This window comes from Chlamydotis macqueenii, chromosome 4, assembly GCF_036417535.1.
Source record: "Chlamydotis macqueenii isolate bChlMac1 chromosome 4, bChlMac1.mat, whole genome shotgun sequence".
NCBI lineage: Eukaryota > Metazoa > Chordata > Aves > Otidiformes > Otididae > Chlamydotis > Chlamydotis macqueenii.
This window is the reverse complement of record NC_141559.1, coordinates 79,985,584-80,009,670: the sequence shown is the minus strand read 5'-3', so window position 1 is coordinate 80,009,670 and position 24,087 is coordinate 79,985,584.

The following is a 24,087-nucleotide window of genomic DNA, read 5'->3' as shown; positions in this document are numbered from 1 at the left end:
CTGATATGGTAGTCTGCTTATAGCTGTGCTTTTATATTTTTTTCTCATGTGTCTAGCAGGACGTTAAAGCTCCTTCTTGATAGAGCTTAACTACCAAATAAAAAAAAAAAAAGCAGTGTCTGTCATTTTCATTTCCTTCCCTGGGTTTGGTTGTTTTTTTTTTTCATATTTTTACTTTTATCTTGTCTGCTGTTGAACGTAAATTAAATTTCAGAGCTTGTCTTTCATTCTTCTATTAATACATTGTGATTTTCTTTGCTGTTGTTGTGTAATGTCTAACAAAATAATAAATGAAAACTGTAGAATTTATCTAGGAGTGAATCTCTTACAGAAGTAGAGAGAGGCCTTAAAGAATTTATTCTTGTACATTTTATTTAGCTCTTTGTTCAAAACAAGAAGCTGACTTGTACTTTTACATCTTAAAAAGCATAGGCCTTTTTGTGTGAACAAGTTGGTTTTGCACACCATACTTGATAAGAATTTTTGGTGTCATGCAACAGTTCGGGTTTTTTTTGTTGCTTGTTTTGGTTTAGTAGAACCTTATATGTGATTATACATGCCACTTAACCACATACTATCTATTTGCAAGACTTTATTCATTCAGAGAGCAGAACTGTGGCCATCTCATCCCAGCACAGATGAATATTCTCTATCAGTTATTTTACATCTTCTAGAATACACTCATGTATACACCTGAACTTGGCACACTACAGAGAAACCTTCAGGCTGTTGTAACTGATGTTTATGAGCAGATGGGTGCTGGGATGGGACCAAAACTAAATTTGTACACTACTGGTGGTAGCAGAACCAATTATACTTAGTGCTATTAGTACTGAAATCTAGTGGGCACTGAAGGCAATTCAAATGGAAGTCCATGTCTCCAACAATGTAATGTGTAGTTAACTCACAAATTGCTAAATGTATTGATTAAATGTTGAACTTGAAATATTTCATCATCAGATTTTTCTTGAAAACATATTTCAGTCCCTGAACTGTAGACAACAACCCAGATATTTTTTAGATAAACTTGTAGATCTCACTCAAGATCCTCCTGAACAGTACTTGTCCAGTGTTTCCTTTTTCATAGTTGGGACACACTTGCCATGAGTGACTGCCAAAGGAGGAGATTCAGAGAGTGACGTGGGTAGCTAAAACTAGGGGTCTGGTGCCATTTTAAATGTCTCTGCATGGGGCTGGCTGGTGATATGACAGGAGAGCCAACATACCTGGATTTCTCCCTTCACATCATTGTGCAGTAGCGTTCACATGGAAGTTTTAGTGAGGAGTAAGGGACAACAAGGGAATAAGGAAAACTGACACTGGGAAGATGAAGCTGAGGGACAAATGGACAGAAACCCATTGGGACTACCTGCTGGGTTATATTGTTCTAAGGGAAGCAGACAGCACAATTTGTCTAAGAGATTGCATTTGTGAACTTGCTGGAGATAAGACATCAAAACTGAGTGCACATTATTTTTCCCTCAGTGACTCTTTTCTATGTGGTGGAGCTGAGACAACTTTGCGTTTTTCATTAGTTCAGTCTCATGTAGTATTGTGTACATAGGAATGACCTTCAAGTGTAATATTCTCTATCCAGGTAATTTCACTAAGAGAGAAAACACTGCAGGCAGAAAACCTGAGCAGCATAAATTTTGAATACTGTGTCTTTTTTTATCCAAGCACAATTTCATTGTGTTTGGTTTTGAAGCTTCTACAGTGAGGAGATCTCTCATGATGTTAGGAGCTCCGATAAAGTTATTTTCCTCTACACGGGTCGTCTCTAAACTGATGTTACCTAAACAAGTTACCTAACAAATTTCTTTGATATCTATTATTCAGATCCATGTCTTTAAGTAAAGTTCATGGAACATAGCTGCAAGACACCCAGAAAGAGGGTGCTGAGAATGTGCAGACAAGAAGTTGGATACTTGGGGGAAAACTTTGAGGTCCCTGTCCTAGTCTGAGGTTATGCTTTCTTTCATGTTGTTTTTGTTTGTTTGTTTTTTAATTAAATGAACTGTAGCTTGAGGAAACTCTTTCTTGGCGTATAATACTTCCTCTAATACACATATTCTGATATATGTTTTGGGGGAGCAAGAGTGCAAGCAAACAGACAAGCCTCAAGATTCTGAATTTGATTATGAGATCACTTTAAGCTCAATGTTTCTGCAGTGTAAAAAGCACAAATTTTGAAAGATAGACTTAAACAAGGATTATATAAAATTGGGGAAAAAATGAAAATTTTTTCATTTTCAATTTCAGTTTCATTTTTTTTCATTTTCCATTAAAAAAATAAATATTTTTCAAATTGAATTCCAGAGTAATTGTCTTTCTGACTCCCTCTCCATCCACTACATTTTAAAACCACATCTTTTGAAAGTATTTTAAACAGGAAATGAAATATGTAGGAAGCACCTCCCCATATAATTACTTAAAAACTCTTCCGAATAAAAAAATGTTTGTATTGTCATATTTTAATATCAAAATAGCTTCATATAGAATACTGTCAGTGTCATCTGAAAAAAAGTAATTACGTCCCATAAAGAAAATCTTTTACATTTGTTATTTTAAATACCCTCTTCTTATGTTTGACGTCTATGGAATTTTTTTTTGTTTTTCCTTTAAGGGCTTTACGGTATTTTAAATGCAAGCTCTTCATTGAAATCTTTCTAATGGCTTCTGATGAACAGTGGAGCAAGCTGTGCATTAGGCTGATGTGAGCTCTATTCCCCTCAGTGTAAGCTCTCACTATTTTAAAGTAAAGGCTACTATTTCAAGTTCAGTTTTCATGCTGACTACAATTGACCTCAATGGGATTTTGGTCAAGTCCTAAAACAAACCCTGAGAGAGGGCACAGAGACTTTAGTAAATCATTATAATCCTCCTAAAACTAGAATTTTTACATTAGTTAACCTGTGTGTACAGCCCCTCTTTGGCATCGACCTTTTCCATGCTGTAGATGACTTGACAGAGTTAATACTAAAATGTGTTATTTCTCTGAAGGCTTAAATCAGAAAGCTACAAGGGAAAAGCTCCATAAAACAAAGCTCAGAACTGCCCCGTGTACCATCAAAAAGGAACATGGGACTGAGAAAGATCTCCTAGGTTATTAAACACAATCTTTTCCTATCATATTCAATTAACCATACCTCTAAAGACCTTGTATTCAAAGTACAGGATTAGACAAAAGAACTGGAAGATCAGAAAGATGGAGAGCACAAATAAACAACCAGAGGATGCTCATCAGGGTACTTGACTGCTATGTCAGTAAACTGTGTGCAAGTAATCCTTTTTTTATTGTAGTTACCACAGCAAAATATTCCTCATGCTTCAGTTGCAGGAGGTAGGAACCATTTTGGCTTTACCTGTTGTCGTAGTTCAGCCCCGATCGGGACCAGACTACGCAGTCTCTCTCTCGCTCCCCCCACCCTCCGAGAGAATAGGGGGAGATGATATAAGAAAAACGGCTCAAGGTTTGAGATAAGGACAGGGAGAAATCCTTAAAGTTACCGTCACGGGCAAAACAGACTCGACTTGGGGAAAACTATTCATTTATTTCTAAAATTAGCAGGAGAATGAGACAGGGAACAAGATAACCTCCCTCTACCCCTCCCTCTTCCCGGGCTTAACATTATCTCTACTACCTTCCCCTCCCGAGCGGCACGGGGGGGGGAAAAGGGAATGGGGGTCGCAGTCAGTTCATCACGCGTTGTTTTACGCCGCTGTATCATCGTCGGGGGAAGAACTCCTCGCATTCCTCCTCTGCTCCAGCGTGGGGTCCCTCCCACAGGCCACAGTCCTTCATGAAACTGCTCCGGCGTGGGTCATCTCTTCCACGGGGTGCAGTCCCTCTAAAACAGCTGTCCCAGCGGGCCCTCCATGGGCCACAGCCTCCTTCAGGCCTCCACCTGCTCTGGCGTGGGGTCCTCCACGGGCTGCAGGTGGATCTCTGCCCCTCCGTGGACCTCCATGGGCTGCAGGGGGACAACCCGCTCCACCATGGTCTTCACCACGAGTTGCAGAGGAATCTTGGCCAGGAGCCATATTACTCCTCCCCCTCCTTCTTCACTGACCTTGGCGTCTGCAGCCGTTCCTCACAACAGGCTGGCAGACGCCTCTCAGGATCCTTTTTACATCTTATTCACTTCTCATCTCCTCTCCACTTCTTGCAGCCGGGCTGGGCCGAGTTGGGCCCAGTCGGCTGCCCAGCGGGAGGCCAGAGGGTGAGGCCTGCAAGGCCCATGAGGCTCGCGCCTCCCCTTCTCTGCCCCCCGCTCAGCTGCTTCACATCTTCTCCTCCTCTTTTTCCTGTTTTCCCCTACTTAAATACGTTATCGCAGAGGCGTTATCACGGGACATTCTGCTACCAATTGGCTCGGCCTTGGCCAGCAGCAGGTCCGCCCTAGGCCCGGCCGAGTCCACTGAACAAAGGGGAGTGACTTCTAGCAGTTTCCTACAGAAGCTACCACCTTAGGCCCCCCCTCACTAACAAAACCAGAACACCTGTCATGTGATTGGGCTGACTATTACATCATCATGAACACTGATTTTTATATTCTTTTGAACTGTTAGACATTGGCAGCTGATAAAATGTTCTTGTGGTGGGGGATACCGTGTTGCACATTAAAAAGGTTCAAACCAAATGAGGCCAAAGAGATATTAAATATATTAGAAATAAAACCACCACCAAAAAATCCCATGTGCTTTATTATAAAATCATCCGTCAAGCTGCCTCATTCAACTTTAAATAGGCAGAACAGAGCCTAGCAATTAATGTCACTATCTGTTATTTTCTTTGTAAATGATGTGGGTTTTTTTCTTCAAATAGTCCCTGCTTTGCACTAATCTACTTCAGTAATACCAAAATCCCTTTCCACTGGGATGAAGTTCAATTCAATCCCCTTGAGTGTTAAGAATGTGTCCTGCATCAAGTAAGAAGAGAAGAGCACTCTAAGATGCTTTCAACAAGAGTTCACTTAGAACTAGAGCTGTGCATGTAAATGAAACTGGTACCCTTTATTAAAAAGGCATAAGACGCTCTGACAAGGGTCATATTCATCTAGCTTAAATTAGTTGTCTGAAGTGTAGTCTAATTTCTTTCTCTAAGCTATCTCTACTATTAATATGCATCTCCAAATGCAAAGCTACTTTTTTTTTCTCTTCCTGATAAAATAGATAGAAACTTTGCCATTATATTCAATCGCTTCAATGTGATTTTTATTTGTTGATGGAATGCCTTGTAATGTGGAGAAAGTGTACAGCTCAGCTAAGGAGTCATCATGTACAAAGGTACGGTGTGCACTGCACTCATTGAAACAGTTTGCAGTTCTAACATTTAAAAATACTTAGACATAGCTCCTTACTATACTGTGCCTTCTCATTTTAACTAACCCTTCAAAAAAATAAATGTGTTCTAATGACTCACTGATAATATCACAATGATAAAAACTTGATTTTCAGCTTTTACTATTGTACTGATTTTGGCTGGGATATGGTTAGTTTTCTTCACAGCTTTCTTCTGTAGCCTGTATGGGGCTATATTTTGAATTTGTGCTGAAAAGCATGGATAAGATAGGCATGTTTTTGTTACTGCTGAGCAGTGCTCACACAGAGTCAAGGCCTTTTCTGCTTCTCACATTGCCCTGCTAGCAAGTAGACTGGTAGAACAAGGGGTAATTGTTTTTAAATAGAGGGAAGTAGATTCAGATGGGACACAAGGAAAAAAAATTTTACTATGAAGGTGGTGAAATACTGGAATAGGTTGCCCGGAGAGGTGGTGGATGCCCTATCCCTGGAAACATTCCAGGCCAGGTTGGATGAAGCTCTGAGCAACCAGATCTGGTTGGAGATGTCCCTGCTCCTTGTAGGAAGGGACTTTTAAAGGTCGTCTAGTCCAACTGCCCTGCAACGAGCAGGGATATCCGACTGGAAAGCCAAACTTTAGGCTGTGCAGGGTACTAGTGCATGAGATCCCTTGTGATACTGTCCACGTCTGAAATGTGGTGGGAAGACAGGCAAGGAAGACATGAATGTTGCCTATATGGAGCTCTTCTTTGGGACAGATGACAGTTTGGTTGAGAATTGGTAAGTCAGGATCAAAAGCCTTCTTTAAACACCTCAAGGAAATCTCTAGATCAGAGATTCTTGTTCTCATCAGAGACTTTAACCTCCCTGACTTCTGCTGGAAGGACAACACAGAGGGAACAAGCGATGAAGAAGATTTCTGGAGGAAGTTGCTTAATACCTAACACAGGTACTGAATGGGCCAGCCAGGGGGGATGCATAGCTGGATCTGCTATTAACTAAGAAGGAAAAACTGAGTGAGGATGAAGTAGCTTTAGCAGCTACCCATGTGGTCACTTTGGCATTAGTAAGATCTATGAAGACAGACTGAGGGAACGGGCCGGTTCAGCCTGGAGAAGACAAATCCCTAGGGAGACCCAATATCAACCTTCCAGCACCACTGGATAGTTTGTTAAGAAGATACAGTGGGAAAATGGGAGACAACAGATATAAGATGACACAAGAAAGGCTCAGACTGGAGAAAGAGGTTAGACTAAAGACCTCTTGAGGTTCCTTCCAACCTGAATCATCCTATGATGCTGTAGTGCAGGACAAGGAGTTAGATATTGCTGTGTGTCAGAATAAAGACACAGATTTTGTTTTCAATGAGAAGACATGCCAATGTTTCAACACATACAGCTTCATTACTGTATGTACTCTGCAAATGAATGCAAATGTTCTCAAGGCTACCCAAAGAGACTTGTAAAATAGGCACACTGTCTTGCAAGGTGCTAGATTTTCATTTGGGTAAGTGAGTTTTCAAGAACATACATGGCTTAACACACAGCCAACTGCCTCTCTATTGGCTGTGTCAAGTTTCTGATTAAGATGGTATGTAAGTCTGTGAACAGATAATTTTAACTCATTACGATTAAGCTCCAGAATTGAATCAGAACTGATCTATTTAATCTCAGTACATGTTGTAGACTGAATTGAATGGCAGTTAAAACTTTAGAGAAAGTGGAAATAATGCAGCAAATCAGAAGGAACAATCAAAGACAAAGTGAGGATTTAATCTATTTCTGAACAAAACTAGGAATAAGTATTATCTCCTGCACGTATTGAAATTCCATCTACGTTAGATGTTCATCTAGTTGCCAAGAGGGTTATTTTTCATTTTAAACCTGGCATATTCTGACAGTGTTCTTGTACTTGAAAGACACTCTACCATAGTGTGTTCTGCATACAATGGCTCAGACCTCAAATGATTTCATGAACCGAAACTACACCAGACTACATGTCAGATTTCTTCCTAAACGTCTCATGGGGTCTGCCTATTTCAGAAAATCCTTTTCTCTGTGTCACAGTATAATTAGCAAAGCAGTTCGTTATGAAATCTCTTGTGGCTACAAATAAAAGGAGTTAAATGGTGAGATATTTTGTACACCTCTGCTGCAACTCCATAGCTCTTATTTAATATTATTACTCAGATTCTTAGTCAAGCAACATGATGAGTTTGGCTTTTGAAAGCTGTGATGTATGGTTATGACAAGGTGTATCGTCTCAGTATCCTCTCAGAATGGTCCTTCGTTACTGACTTTCTGTATCAGTTGCTGTCCGAGTTCTGGCTAGGATAGAGTTAATTTTCACCCGAGCTGGGAGAGAAGCTGGAGCTGGTGGCAGATGTGGCGGAGGGACACAACTGGGACAGTTTACTAATTAGCCAACAGCTGGGATAATTTACCCAAATTAGCCAAAGGGCTGTTCCATCCCATGTGACATCACGTTCCATGTAGAAGTGAGGAGGATGCTGAGGGGAGGCTCCAGTGACTCAGGAGAAAGCTGGGCATCAGGATCCACTGCGAGCTATTGTATTGTAAATTACATGTTTAAGAATTTTCTGTTATTGGATTTTTTTTTGTTTGTTTTCCATCTCTGTTTTGTTTTCCTCTGTTGTTCTCTTAAACTGTTTTTTTAATCTTAACACAGAAGTTTTGCCTTCTTTTTTTTTTTACCAATTTTCCTCCTTGTCCCACTGCAGGGGAGCAGTGAGGGGGGAGTAGTGAGGGGGGAGTGTGTGACTGTGTGGTATTTTAGCTGCTGAGTAGGGCTAAGCCATTACAGTTGCCTTGACTTTTGATATAACTAATGTACTGAAAACCTTTGGCAGACATTTTGTTAGAGTTCCATTAAGATCAAAAAGGTCTATGATGATTATCTAAGCTGACAGTCCGTGTAGTACTGATTTTTGCACACAATTATTCTAGTGCAATGACTATATATAGAAATACTTGCAAATTTAAGTAAGCTACAAATAGGTATAGAACATGTCAGTTTAAGAACCACATTAATAAATTAATCTGGTTTTGGACTGCACTTCCTCAGGACCATCATCTGTTGGTCTGGTCACAGATCCAGAGAGCTGTGCATATAGAAACATAGGAAAATCACTAGTTGAGTAAAGAGTATGAAGTCCTTGATAGGGCTGCACTCATCATGTAGCTCTGTAAATGTGCAGTACCAGGCAGGCCTTGAAGTTATGGTCATACCCTACTGGATGCTTATTGTATGATCTGAACCATATACGTGCTGTTCACAGGAATAACTGAAACGTGTTACCCTTTAACTAAATTACTATTATTGAAGGCTACAGTCTGAAGAGGTCCTCAGGCCCCCATGGCAATTCAACTCTTGTTCTTGACCCACAAGAGGCACCCAACCCACTTTAGCTTCCAAGCTACAAATTAGTGTCATTATTACAGTAAATTCCTTATTTTGCAATGGACTAGATCGACCTTTAAAGGTCCCTTACAAGCCAAACTATTTTATGATTCTATTACAACAAAACTGCTAATAAAAACAGACTTTAACTGGAACATAGTGAAGCCTTCAAATAAATTGCAAATGAACATGATCTATGTTATCTGGGAGCACAGAATGCTCTTTTGTCTTACATTTGAGCTGCACCTTGCACAATGAGAATCCTAGGTGGTACCAGAACACAAAGTAAGTACAGATGAGAGCATACGAATAGTATTAATTTTTCAGTCTTTTGATTTTTTATGTTACCACTCATTTTGGTTCAGGTATGTAAATCAAATATTTTACTCTTACTCTACCATTTCATTTCATATTATTCCCATTGTCTTGTATAGTACTATACTAAAGAAGGAAAATTGTGCTTTCTAAAGTCTTAAAATATACAGTTTTTGAAAATACGCTGGATTCATTGACAGAAGAATGGGGGAAGAGAAAGTAACAAAATAAGAAAACACATTAGAAGAAATTTTCAGATCTAGGTGCTAATCTGGTTTTTTTTGTTGTTTTTTTTTTTTCAGGAAAGACACTTGACACGAAGCTTTCTTTTAAAGAAAACAGTGCATTTTGTTGCTGATGTGGATCTAAATAACAATCCAGAACAACTTAAATTCTATATTCATAAGAATCCTGATAAATAACACAAAATGTTTAAAAAATTGATAAAGACACTTTAGACACAGCTTTTCCTGCAGGTGATGGGAGGTGATCCTTCCCCTCCACTAAGTGATGGTGAGATACACCTGGGTTACCGTGTCCAGTGCTGGGCTTCCCAGTACAAGAGAGACACGAACATACTGGAGTGAGTACAGTGAAGTTCCAGAAAGACGATGGCTAATCTCACCACACAGGAAAATCTACCAAAAAAAAGCAATTCACAGGAGAGTAATCTGAAAGATTGAAACATTGCTTTCAAGTTTGTTTGAGTAAATGTTCTACTGTGTATGCAGTATTTCAAAAAAATCTCAGTCTTTCACCATTTACATAACTACAACTTTATTCAGAATGAAAAAGACATATTTTTGGACTTAATACATTCAGTCTTTTGCAAATTTACTTGATATAAGGAAGGAAATCAGCCCTGTTTGGTAGCTTAAGGTATGGCTAGCAGGCTGCACTGTTTAAATAACTGTAGCATTGACCCTTGTTTTGGATCAGCTAAGCAATTATCCTTCCTTTTGCTTTCTCCGGGTTCAAAGAATTCTAAACAGTGGTGTGCAGACATTTTTTTGCAAGGGGATCTATTTTTTTATAACATTGTGTGAATTCTCTGTAGGAGAGACATTGCAGAAGTTATAGTTCTGCAAACTCACTCCATAAACACCAAATGTTGGATCCATAGCTTATGTTGCAATACTTAGAATCTGTTTGTTTTTTTTTCTCCAGGTAAAAATAAAACAAAAAATTTGACCATATAAGTGATGTAGAAATTTCCACTGATGTATTTGGCCATTTGCTTCTTTCTTTTCTGTACCTTTTCCAGTTTTACTTCATGGTTTTTGACATAAGGAGAAGTAGTATTCAAGATGTGACCACTCCTAAGAAGCTACACAGTGGCTTAACAATATTTTCTCTTTCATTTTTCTATTTCTTTCCCAATAACCTGGCATTGTTTTGCTTTTTGGCTTACTACTGCATATTAAGTAATATTTTCGCAGAGTTATCTCAAATAACTCTAAGGTATCTGGTTTGAGTGTTAATAAAACTCTGATTTGCATACTTCAGGTTGTTTTTTTTCCTACAATGCTTTCCATTTATCAACACCTACTTTTTTATTTTCCATTCACTCAAAACCATTACCTCCTTCTGCCATCCCTACAGTCAACTTTCCCTTTTATTCCTTTGGCTAAATTAGAATAATCAGTAATATTTGTCAACTCGCTATCCGTGTCCTTTTCTAGATTACCTGTGAACACACCAAAAGGCAGAGATTTTAACATAGATCCTTTGGGATTACGTTGGCAATTTCTCTTCATTGTGAAAGCTGTAATTATTTCATATCTTTTTTTCCTATTCATTAATTAGTAGTTAATCCATGGGAGGATTTTTCTTTTTATCCCATGACAACTTAGTTTCCTTTGAAGAGAAGTGTTTTCAAAAGCTCTTTGAAAATCCAAGTATACTATTTATATATGAGTTTAAGAAGTGTAGTCTTAAAAGACATTTTTTATGTACGGAAAAGTGACTTTCATGTCTCTTTTTTTGTGGCTGTGATTACTTCTTTATGCTTTGTTTGACATTTTGATAATATTTCTATGAAACTTCATAGATGTTATAATGTTTGAGGAATAAAATTTCATTAATATTCTATGCAATATAACGAAATAGTTCATGATATATTTCAAGATAATTTCATGGGGATCATTTTTGTGTTCTTAATCTTATATTTTATTAAAATTATGGTTGGAATACTTTCTTTAATCTTTATATAATATTCCATCAAAATTTAAGAAGATATTTCCTGGGTATTTAATGAACTATTTCATCATGGTTTTTATGATTTTTTTTTTTTAAACCCTTTGAAAATCCTCTTCTGTGTTTGGAAGTATGCCTGTACAAGAGATTTTATTTGAAGCATTCATAAAAGAAGAACTGATCACATTTCAGCATAAACACTATTTATTTTTAAGTGAAAATATACAAACATTTAACAGAAATTACTCTCTAGCTCTAGTTCTATCTTTATCTTATTTATCTTCCTATTAAGTTTTAATGCATACTGCAGCTAAGCAAATAATTCAACAAAATTTCAAAACCACTCATATTTTCATTTGTCCAGGCTTTCAGTGCAGTTTATCTTCTGGTAAGTTGTTGAAATACTGTAATAGAAGGTTCCTCCTTGAACTTGAGTATGATTCTAAGCTTGCTTATCTGCTTATTTTGCTGGCGTGGGCTATGTTCATGGATGAAGAGTAGACACCTGTGCATAGGTCACCAGAAAGTAAACTGCATTTTGCCCTTAGCTGAGTTCTCAGCTCTACTGCCAGACATTGCCTAGAGATGTGCTTCAGAGGTGGAAGATGGTACTGATGATCAAAAAAATCACAGAATAAAAATGTGAACATTTTTCTCTACTAGTTTTGAAATGCCACTTTTATAGCTTTTTTTTTTTTTTTTTCCCCACCAGGAATTGGGCAGAATGGAGCTGAGAAGATGCTTTACGTGCTGTGAGCTAGATTAGCCTTCTGGAGCTATGGCAGCTGGGACTTGAAGAAGAAAAGGAAAGTTTTGTAGGCCTTTCTCATGGTGGCAGAGCAAATAACTTCTTGGGGTTTTTTGGGGTTGTTGTTTTGTTTTGTTTTTTTTTTTTTTTTTTTTTAGGAAACTGGGGAGATGACTAACCCTCACCTGGGCTACCAGTAACCAAAATTGTTCCTTACAGGATGCTCCCAGGATATATCTTGTCCATGCTGGAAAACCAGACAAAACACTTGTGCTTTGTAATGGAACACCTGCTATAAAGAACAGGTGTAGTTTTTTATTGTACTTCATATTTGCTGTAGACAAAAGTGTGAAATACATACTGACAGAAGCCAAGGGGTTAGCAGTGTTCTCAGATGCCTTCCTTGTTTGTGCTATACTATATTTCTGTGCTTTCATATATGTTCAAGTTTACTCTCTGAAATACTTCCCCTGAAGAGTTTACCTGCTGCTAAAAAGCTCTGCTTTGTACTGCAAGAAACATCTACATAAATGGCTTTAAAATGCATGTTGAGTGATGTGACAAAATGCTATAAAATATACTCCACACAATGATATGCTGCAGTAGTCTGAAATGTACCTTATCGCATGCAAAGATAAAATACTGTGGACTACATCTCAAATGGTTCTGTGATATGATCCTTTCAACAGCATCTAAAGAAAGAAAGTCTACAAAACTTGTTGCCTCAAGCAAAATATTGATCAAATTACAAAGCAAATTTATTTGGATGATGTCTCATTTTTGCAATACTTGTAAAAACTAAACCAGAAACATTTATCCACTAGAATTTGCACGGGTGCTGGGGGATGGGATAGTAGGATAGGAGAATGAAATTTGGATGTATGTGCAATGGAGTGGATTAGAAGGAAAAAGGACTTGTGATGGGCTACTGAACCGCTTATTCTCAAAGTAGTAATATTTTTTCAGCTAAGACACCCAGTATGTTTGTTTGGACAATGTGGGCAAGAATGGGATAAAAATTTTGGACATGGGAAGTAACTTTTCTGTTTGTATCAGCCCCAAGGACTGAAGCTACTACAACAGAACTAATGTTATCTGTGCCTCTAAATTTAAAAAATACTTAAAATAAATTTTATTTAATGGCCACATGAGAAAGCCTTTCTCTTTAAGTGTCCTCGACAGGACTTCTAGGGTGGGTAGCAAACTGGTGTCTTCAACCTGGTGTCTCCAATTGTCTCCCACTTCCTTGTGCTTCAAAGAAACTGTAATGAGACACACATACTCCTCAGAATTAGAATCACAGAAATCTCACATCTTCATTCCCTTTGGCATTATCTTCAGTGAAATGCTGCTTGAACCAGAATCTTGACAGAAACATGTCAAATTCTTTATTGTAAGGATAGTTGGTAGATGCGTTGCCAGAAATGCAGGGGTTTCTTTTTTTTCCTTTGACATTGACTTTCTTATAATCCACTTTCAGCTCCTTGACTTAAAAGTGCTCTGTTTTCCAGACTTGACTCCTCAACTGCTCCTTTAGTGAGGGATTTATATATTGTTATATTCCAACGGTTCTTTCCTAGAGTTTTCTATACTTTCACCGCTCCCCAGGAAGCAAAGGACCTCTTCACATTTCTGGTCCAGTGCATGGAATAACATCACTGAACTGCAGGCAAGACTTTAAACACAGATTTAAGAGCAATATAAAGCAGAGTTGTGTATAGATTGGTTAGTGACACACAGGTACTGTCAGTCTACAATGTCAGGTAGAGGAAAACCAAATTAATGCAAAGTAGAGATGCATCTATGCCAAACCTTATACTGTTTGACTCAATGAGAAATCTACAATGCAATCAGGTAGAAATACAGGTAGCTGTGGTTGGAACAATCAATTTAATCAAGAATATGGTGTCGTATCACTGTTTCAGATGGTGACAAATAAGGTCAGTATGAATGAATGAGAGGGAATCAAATAGTGCTGTAGAAAAGAGAGCTTTGAAGTCTATGCTATTTACTGAATCACAGAACAGTTGGATTTAGATACCTTTGAGAAATCTGTCCCTAAATTAGTGTCCTGTATCCAACAGCGCCTGGTACCTATACCCTCAGTAAGAGTTGAAGGCACTTTCTGGAAGCTATAGAATAATTTCTTCTCAGGAAGAGTTCAAAGGAGGTTGACCTCAGCCTGTACCAGGGAGACCAGTACCATTAGCAGATTACTGGTTTTTATGGTGTCCATACACTTTTATATGTAGTCCTTTGCACTGTACCCAAGTGTTGCTGGTACCCACAATGTAGTAATAAAAATTCTAAATATTAGGTTGTATTTTATTTTTTCAGCTTCACTGAGTTTCATATTTTTTTGGGGGCAGAAAAAGAGACTATAATGTTTCAAGAGAATACCATGTTTCTGTAGGTTTACTTAGTGTAAAATAGATTTTTAGCTGAAGTCGGTGGAGTTCTGGTCCCATTAACTTAGAGAACCACTGTTTCCACATATCCAACCATATGGATGAAGGTATAATGAAGAAACATAAATTCCATTTTTCTTATTTGCCAGCACTTTGACAGAGTCTTATTTCTGAAGGCAATGAAGCTGTTTTCATTAACAACTTTTGGTATCACCTCTACTAGCCTTAGCAAATACCTCAAGAACTCTAGGAAATCTTACATGACAGTAGAAGCTGATGTTTTAGCAATGTTATCAAGCCCCTGACAGACTTATTCACTAATATGTAGAGAGAAATTCATCTCACTGAAATAATGTAGGAATCTACTTCAGGACGAGCTGAGTAGCACTCTAACCCCCTCTGAGTGTACTACCAGAATACACTCTAAGTGATAATCACCCAACACACGTGGAGCTGGCATGATTCCTCTGTCTTTCTGGAGTGGCAGCTAGAGATCAGACAGGGTACTCGAGGGCACTTTCATTTAAACTGTTGATCACTGAACTACTGTGACACTTTTCTTAGTATAGGCATGTCCAATTTTTTAAAATAAGTAGGCTCCCAAATCCTGATTTCTGAAAATGTCATCTTGATCCTGGGGAAACAAGGTATTGAGAGTATGTGTAGAGCAACAGGAAAAATACTGTCATGCACCTTCGTAGTATTTGTATTCCCTTCAGGTAATATTAATTAGACAGAAGGTGACTGTACGAGCTGTGTTACTGCACAGCTGGCCTCAAAGCTGCTCCCACTTGGTACATGTGAGACCAAGGATGCTCAACGATCTGACAAGGTCATCCAGGAAATATGTTGCAGAGTAGGGAACTTCAGTGAGTTGCCACATACCCAGAGCCTCCTCTGTTTTCCTTCTATCCAAATAGCAAAGCTTGGGACTACCAAACCATGTACTGCTCTATAGAAACTTATCTTTGTCTTTTCAGTATTGTCCTGTAGATGAGAGATGAGTTATCTGTTTGGCTGCAATCTGCGTGCTACTTGCATATGGTATTCCACTTGCTACGAATCAATACTGATATAATACTAATTTATGTGGAAGGAATTATCAGATGTAAGAATACTTGTAAAATACCTGTGCTGCAATAAAAGCACAAACCATGCTGAATACATTTTAATTTTTATTTCAATTTTTGAATTAGTTATAGTTAAAAACTGCTTATAGCTGTCACTTTTTGAATCAATCAATCGTATCTTGAAGTAAAACAGGAAAAATAAATGGTTTTGTCTTCCCCTTAAGGTACTCAGGAAAATAAAAAAAAATCCACACCTCCTCCGATCTAGACAGTAGGAATTTACAAAACATGAATGTGCCATCCAGCGTGAAGCTAAGAAAAAGGTGTGTTTAATCCTGGAACTAATTATTAACTCAGTATCCGTCTTTTTCGATTGCCAGACTGAATAAAAAATAGCACCCTAGCACCCTGTTCATGCAGTGGCAGATAGTACCACCATATTTTATCACATGCTGGTGTGATTTTTGACATGAAAGATTCCTAAGATGTGTTTAAGGTGAAGCACCTTAGTTTTAAATTTTCATGTCAGAATGGCATGACAACAGTGACTGCTCAGCTCTGTCTCTGAGTAAAGGGGAGGGCAGCTTTCATTATCCAGTATCCTGTACTCTGGTCTTCAATACAGGCAGCATGCTTTAATTTTGAAATAGGCTGGTGAGACAGATGTACTCTGGCATTTTCAGAATGAATATTTATAGTCTTCCACCCAACTGTTTTCTGCGAGTCACTCCTGCAAAACAGAAATCTTTGCTTCGGAATAACAGTCACTGAGAACATAGACAGAAGCGTCAATTTTGTAGTTAAGAATTGGGTGTTATCATCTCATGGCTTGTGGGCCAATGCTGCTCATAGTCACATGGCAGTCAAAGAGTCAAAAAACCCCCAAACAGTGAGGGGCATTAAAGTATAGTGTTTCTTGCAGGGCAGTTTTTGCTCAACCTCAGTGGCCATAGGCCCAGGAATGTTGGGTACCATTGCCAGAGGGTTTCCTGGAGACTCACAAAACTTAACTAACTTCATGGAAGTGTCTATATTTGAAAAGGTTTCAATGAGTTTCAAAGGCAATTCATCCTGATTGTGTTTAAAACTCATCATAAAGGTCTTTCCTGTTCCACCTTGCTTTCCTGGCAGTTGCCTTACGACTCTTCACACTGGGATGCTTACAGTATCTATTTTTTTAATCACAGTAAGTTGATTTTCTTCCCGTTACTTATAAAAACCAACACTTGGTTTCCTGCTTCTAGGGCCAGAGAAGAGTGAGGATCCATTCACATGCTGGTAGTTAAGTTAGAATATAATCAGATTTTGAATCAGAAAAGGCAGCACTGGCTTTCTATAACAGAGTATTTCCACACAGACTGTGACTGAGGGATTATAGGGAAACATCAGCCAAGATGAACTATGTGCTGTACTTTGGTGAGAAATCTTCCTGCATCCCTGTCCTAGTTCTGGCCAGGATAGAGTTAATATTTACCTGCGCTGGGTGGAGAACTGAAGCTGGTAGCCCCTATAGCTGGGATAGTTAACTAATTAGCTAACAGCTGGGGTTAATTTACCCAAATTAGCCAAAGGGCTATTCCATCCCATCTGACATCATGCTCAGTATATAAGTGAGGAGGGTGGTGAAGGGAGGCCTCCTGTTATTTGGAAGAGACTGGATGTGGAGATCTGTTGTGAGCTATTATACTATATTTGTGTTCCATCACTGTTTTGTTTTCTTCTGTCATTACTGTTAAATTTATTTTTTGTTCAATCTCAACCCACATGTTTGTTTTTTTTTTTTCCTTCTGGTTTTCTTTTGTTTGCCAAATCTCCTCCTATTCTCTCAGAGAGTAGTGGGAGTGAGAGAGAGACTGCGTAGTCTGGTCCCCGTCGGGGCTGAACTACGACAGTCCCCCTAGGTATCTGACACTTAATCATATAATTTATTTCATTTCTGCAAACTTCCCCAGTTTAACGTTGAGTTTTGTTCTGACTACTTCCAGTGAAAGCAATTTCACAAAATCCTCTGGCAGCTAATTTCACTGTCTAAGCAGAAGGAAGATGATGAACTTTGAGACAAAGCTTTCTTCAACTTCCAGATGAAAATCTGTCTTCTAAACTCAAATCATTGCATCCCCTAAAAGGAGTTGATACAACCAAGACCACAGAGTGAAATGTAACACAAAACAAGAACACACCAATATGCATTTCTCTCAAGTAAGGTCTTTCATCATGTACTGTATTTTCTGCATGCAGAAAATGTAAACACACTAGTAAATCACTGAAACATTCAAAGAATATATTCCCTTTATACTGGGCTGCAAAAAGTAAATAGCTATATGGGGAAAAAAAAACAAACAAAAAAAAACCCCAAACCAACAAAATAAAGCATAAAGCTGTTAAGAGAATGTTACACGCTTGCCATCTAGACACTTGCAGTGCAGCAGTTAATGAACAGGGAACAAAAGCAATGCTTTATTTTTTTTCTTCCATGGTTATGGATCACAAAAAAAAAAAAAAAAAGAAAAGTAAATGTAAATTTACCTGAATTGAATAAGCTCTTGCTTAATTTATTGGATTAATTTTAAAATACACCTCAGAATGACTTTATCCTCTGACAAGACTCAGAAGCTTTTAATGCTTAAAAGGCCAGATGCTGTACTGTGCTGTGTATATGCAGGCATAGCGGGTCTTACCCGATGAAGAAATAACAACCTTAAACGGCTTTTTGTGCCTCGGAAATGCACACATGGGTAATTTGCCTGACATTTTAAAAATTTAATTTAGGGTTCTTAGGAAAGAGACATAATAATCAAATAACAGCTCACTTTCCATCCACAGAAATTCCTTAATGGTTCTAAATACGATGCGTACTCTGAAAAATTACTTGACTCACAACCATGAACTTTTAACACAATTAATTTAATTTGTAAATTGAACAATATGCATCATTAATGACTCACAATTTCCAATTTACTGAATGGTTTCTGCCTCATGTCTCAGTCATTTCGGTCAAGTCATTTTCTGTAGCTTTTATGTTGCCTTTAGGTTTTCTGTAACTTTCCCATCTTAACTCCATAGCAACCAGTTAGCACTTTACCACTAAGTACTACTGGTGAAGACAGCAGTCTTGTTCAATAGCTGTTCACACAGGTAATGCAGCTGAGTTTAGGATTCTTCTCTCTCCTTTTCGGTGATGCGTGGGTTAACGTCTTAACTGGTAAATTGCTCCTGGGCTGCAGAAACTGGCTATGCATTTTCAAACAAGATTATGCCAACGAGAAGTACAATAAGGCTAACCAAATTTTAATGTTTATGCAATGTATGCAGGCTGGTGGCATTTGGGCTTAGTGTTTGAAGGTTGCCTTAGAGCAGGAAGTAAAACAGACTTGGTGAGATATGGAATAGCCTTCTGAGAATATGAAGTCTCTCAAATAAATAAATCAAATGACTGCAAGCTTCTGTAATTTCTAAGGTATTAGTCAAAATTGCCTAAACTTGCCAAGAATTTCAGTCAGGTGAGACAGGAAAGTGGAGGAGTTTGTGGTATGATCATGATGTAAAATGCTGCTGAACCAGCCCAGCAAATATAATTGCCCTGTGCACCAGAGGTGGTTACTTCTGTGCTCCAAGGAGGTAATGAGTGATACCCATGCTGTCATGTTTGGGCCATGATCACAGCCTACAGGATCCAGCTGTTCATAAAAAGGGGAAAGTAGCTGCTCCACGATGCTTGAATTAAAAAAAAAAAGGTGACTGTTATGAACCTCTTTGGGGCTTTACTCTTAAATGCTTGTGCAAAACCATGAGAATGATAAAACTGTCCTTTGGAAAAATGAAGCAGCAATAAGACAACAAATTCTGGCTACATTTAAGAATGACATACCACAAAGCAGTGCAACACTTCAGAGTTTTGAATGGGAGATGATGGTCTTTGAACATACCATGGTATGGGCTGTCTCAACAAGATGAGGCAGTGTTCTGGTTTTGTTTAGTGAGGGGGGGGCCTAAGGTGGTAGCTTCTGTAGGAAACTGCTAGAAGTCGCTCCCCTTTGTTCAGTGGACTCGGCCGGGCCTAGGGCAGACCCGCTGCTGGCCAAGGCTGAGCCAATCGGTAGCAGAACGTTCCATGATAATGCCTCTGTGATAAGGTATTTAAGAAGGGGGAAAAAAAAAAAAAAAAAAAAAAGAGAAGATGTGAAGCAGCTGAGCAGGGGCAGAGAGGGGGAGGTGTGAGCCTTGTGGGCCTTGCAGGCCTCACCCTCTGGCCTCCTGCTGGGTGGCCAACTGGGCCCGACTCGGTTTGGCCCAGCTGCAAGAAGTGGAGAGGAGATGAGATGTAAAAAAGATCCTGAGAGGCGTCTGCCAGCCAGTTGTGAAGAACTTGTCTTGTGAGAGGAATAGCTGCAGATGCCAAGGTCAGTTCAGAAGGAGGGGGAGGAGTAATGCAGCTCCTGGCCAAGATTCCCCTGCAGCCCGTGGTGACCACCATGGTGGAGCAGGCTGTCCCCCTGCAGAGCCCATGGAGGCCCATGGAGGGGCAGAGATTCACCTGGAGCCCATGGAGGACCCCATGCCGGGGCAGGTGGAGGCCTGGAGGAGGCTGTGGCCCCTGGAGGGCCTGCGCTGGGGCAGCCGTTCTGGAGAGACTGCACCCCGTGGAAGAGATGACCCACGCCAGAGCAGTTTCAGGAAGGACTGTGGTGTATGGGTGGGATCCCACAACAGAGCAGGGGAGGAATGTGAGTTCTTTCCCCGACCATGAAGCAGTAGCATAAAACAGCATAAAACATGACCGCAACCCCCATTCCCTCTTCCCCACCTGTGCCGCTCGGGGGGTGGGGTGGTAGTAGAGATAATGTTAAGCTTGGGAAGAGGGAGGGGTGGAGGGAGGTTATCTTGTTCTCTGTCTCATTATCCTGCTGGTTTTAGTAATAAATGAATAGTTTTCCCCAAGTTGAGTCTGTTTTGCCTGTAGCAGTAACTTTAAGAATTTCTCCCTGTCCTTATCTTAAACCTTGAGCCATTTTTCTTATATTATCTCCCCCTATTCTCTCGGAGGGTCGGGGGAGTGAGAGAGACACTGCGTGGTCTGGTCCTGATCGGGGCTGAACTATGGCAGGCAGATGGTGTGACATGCTTGAGAGATTTGATAACTGAGATTCCTTATTTATGAGGCAGTTTGTGATGAAAAGCATGTGCCCATTCTGAAGCCCAGGAGAAGATGAAAAGAAAAGGTTTCCATTCTACATTGATGTAAGTCATACTAGATAAAATAATTCAGCTCTTCAATATTTTAGCATGATGGATCAGCAGGATTAATTATTCCAGGAGTTTTAAAACTTGTATTTTTTTTCCAGAGGTCTCTGACCTAAATACAAATTGTATATCTATTAGTAGGGTGATGCTTATTTTCATAGTCGTATAGCCTTAATATGACTAGACACAGAAATTTCTGTTTTAGCTCACATAAAATGTGAATTATTAAGTACTTTGCAGGATGGTGGTGTATGGAGGTATGTGGTGACATCTGAGCTATGTGCTTAGCCATTGTAATACAGTCATTATAATACCTCTCTTCTGCATTTTACATAATATGAAAAAGCATGAGGACAGATTTAAGAGACTGAGGACTGACAAGAGAGTAGGACTTCCAGCAAAATAGATACAGGTGAAGATAATTAGGAGTGTGACGTAAATCAACTCATCTTCTCATAAAGAGCCCACATATAAAAGTTGAATGCTCTTAACTATAACATGCATGTAAAGAGCTGATGGTTTGCATTACTGAGGTCTGTTTGACCCAAAAGTAAGTGAGAGCTAATAGTCAGAGCTGAAGATCTGAGAATGAAAAATAATCTTTATTTGGACATGAGATTTTTCACTAAAATTATTACAGATTTGCAAATTATAAAACAATTCTAAGGATATTTAATGTAGTAACAAACTTGGTTTCGGTAATGTTTAAGCACACATTTCAAATTTCAAAAAATGAAACAGTCATCAATTTTCTAACTAAGCAAAAAAAGAAAAACACTGCAATTTTTTTTGCTATTTTTAAAATATTAAATGTTGTAACTGTTAATGACCATCACAGCTTCTTTGCTTATGACAATCTAGTGTTGCTGTGTGCTGTTTAATTTTTCAAATAAACTATTCACAGAGCAATCTCCAATGAGACACTCTGGAGAGAAATTAATTGGGGCATTGGTGCAGTAGTAATGTTATCAGTTGATTTTTTTGAGTTGCAATTAGGTTTAATTTAGCGATCAGGTAAGATATTTTTATTTTTAAATCTATTTATTGTAGCATTTGTATATAAATCATACAGTTTATGAAAACATTAGTTTAGTATATATCGATATTGAAATAAAGTATGCTAGATGGAGTCTACACAGAAATAATTATCCACTATAAACTTTATTAAATGCAAATCAGATGTAGGCTGACTGGACTAAGTAACCTGGAGCATTGCATATTATGTCAGGAAAAAAGAATTATGAAGTGAAAGGGCAGGAAATTAATCCACTTGCAGTTTCAATGCTTTGTCTGCAAGTATCTTCCTGTTACAGAGGAGGAAATGTCAACACTGCTTTGATATCACCTTTCTTTAAGTAAATTTAACCAGTATAAAATTCACCACTGTACTTATTTGCACTAAACATTCCCCCACCAAAACCAAGGACACAATGGGAAGTAGAGGGTTTATTTCACTCAACCTCTGTGTGATTTTTTTTTTTTGGTAGATAATACTTTCTTACGCTCAGTGATAAAACTGCTCAGTCCTCTATAATGTGAAATCCTTCATATTGGAAGTGTAACCAAAATAGATATACTGATTAAGGTTCACTGAAGCTTTTACTGTAAAATTTTGGGGGGAAGTCTTGCTTATGCTATGTTTTTTGTTGATACATCACGCATACACTTCCATGTGTGTATAGAGGAATATAGCCACTGATTGGCAAACAGATAGGGAGACAATATATGATCATAGAATCTTTAAGGTTGGAAAAGATGTCCAAGAACATCAAGTCCAACTGTCAACTCAACACTACCATGCCTACTAAACCACGTCCTGGAGTGCCACGTCTACACGCTCTTTGAAGACCTCCAGGGATGGTGACTGCACCATTTCCTTGGGCAGCCTGTTACTCTTTCAGTAAAGTGTTTCCTGTTATCTGACCTAAACCTCCCCTGCCGCAACTTGAGACCATTTCCTCTCATACTATCACAAGTTATTAGTGAGAAGAGACCAACACCTGCCTCCATACAGCCTCCTTTCAGGTAGTTGTAGAGAGCAATGCGATTTCCCCTCAGCCTCCTCTTCTTTAGACTAAACAATCCCAGTTCTATCAGCCGCTCCTCATCAGACTTGTGCTCCAGACCCCTCACCAGCTTTGTTGCCCTTCTCTGGACGCATTCCAGCAACTCAACTGATAGACCTAACAACCTTACAATTTAATAGAACAAATCCCTATGTATGCGTCCCACTTCCCTCATGGCTGTATAATAGTTTAGAACCATTGAAACTAATTGCCTAGCTTCTTTCATGTGAAAACATGCCTACTTGTTATGTTTGGGTCTTCACTCCAGGCACGATATTTCCTTGTCATTCTCTGTCACTGCAGTTCTAAGTACAGCTCCTTTGCTTTGGCTAAACTAATTTAAGATTGTTCTTGTTGGTAAAAAACCAATAATTTTGTAATTTCCCTACCCCGACATGTCAAAATGATAATGTCACTAAATACTAGTGAAAAGGTCAGAGGAAATAAATAGTTACAACTGGTATTATATCTGGCATTAGAAGAGAGAACATCCTAAGTGGTTTAAGTTACATGAAAAACAAAGAACACATTTTCTTCGATTTCTTATTAAGAGAAGTCCACATTTTAATCATTGTACAATAATCTATGCCCCATCATCTGTCTTGTCTTCTCCTTTTTTTCTCATGACATCAGGATCTTACTGTGGAAAAAAAATAATTGGATCCTCTCAAAATGTACTAAGGCTCTGGAAAATGTACTCTAAAAACCTCAAGCAAAATGCTTTTTTTTTTTTTTTTTTTTTTTAGGAAAACCTTTCAGAATTCTAAAGCAGAGCTACAATTTCCATTAGTATATTCTATTGACTGGTTAGAGTAAGAAAGATAATCGGTCTTATTGCACTCTGTTGAACTTCCATGTATATATATATGGTATATATATGCATATAGATATATATAGAGAGGGTTGTGTGTGTGCGTATCTAAGTATGTTAGGTCAAATTTTGGGTTACTTCAGCATCTAACATATCTTCATGGATCACAGATATTTTATTTTGTTTCTATACAGCTTTGAAATCCTTCTTGTTTATGAACTCTAAGCACACTGCACTGTTGAAAGCTGATTAGGTCCAGAATACTTCTGTCAAGTTTTGAACAGCTTATACAACAGTAAGGCAAAGCAGACTGTGTTATTTATTCTATTTATTGTTGTTTCAGCCCCTTAAACATATACTCCTCTAGTCCCATAGGACATATGAATTCTGTAGGAAACATATTTTATTTTCAAATACAAGAATGTATATTGAACTTCTAATGTACATTCATGTTAATTAGAAAAGAAAGATTGGTAAACAGAAACAGAGCAGTTCAGTCCTCTGTTTT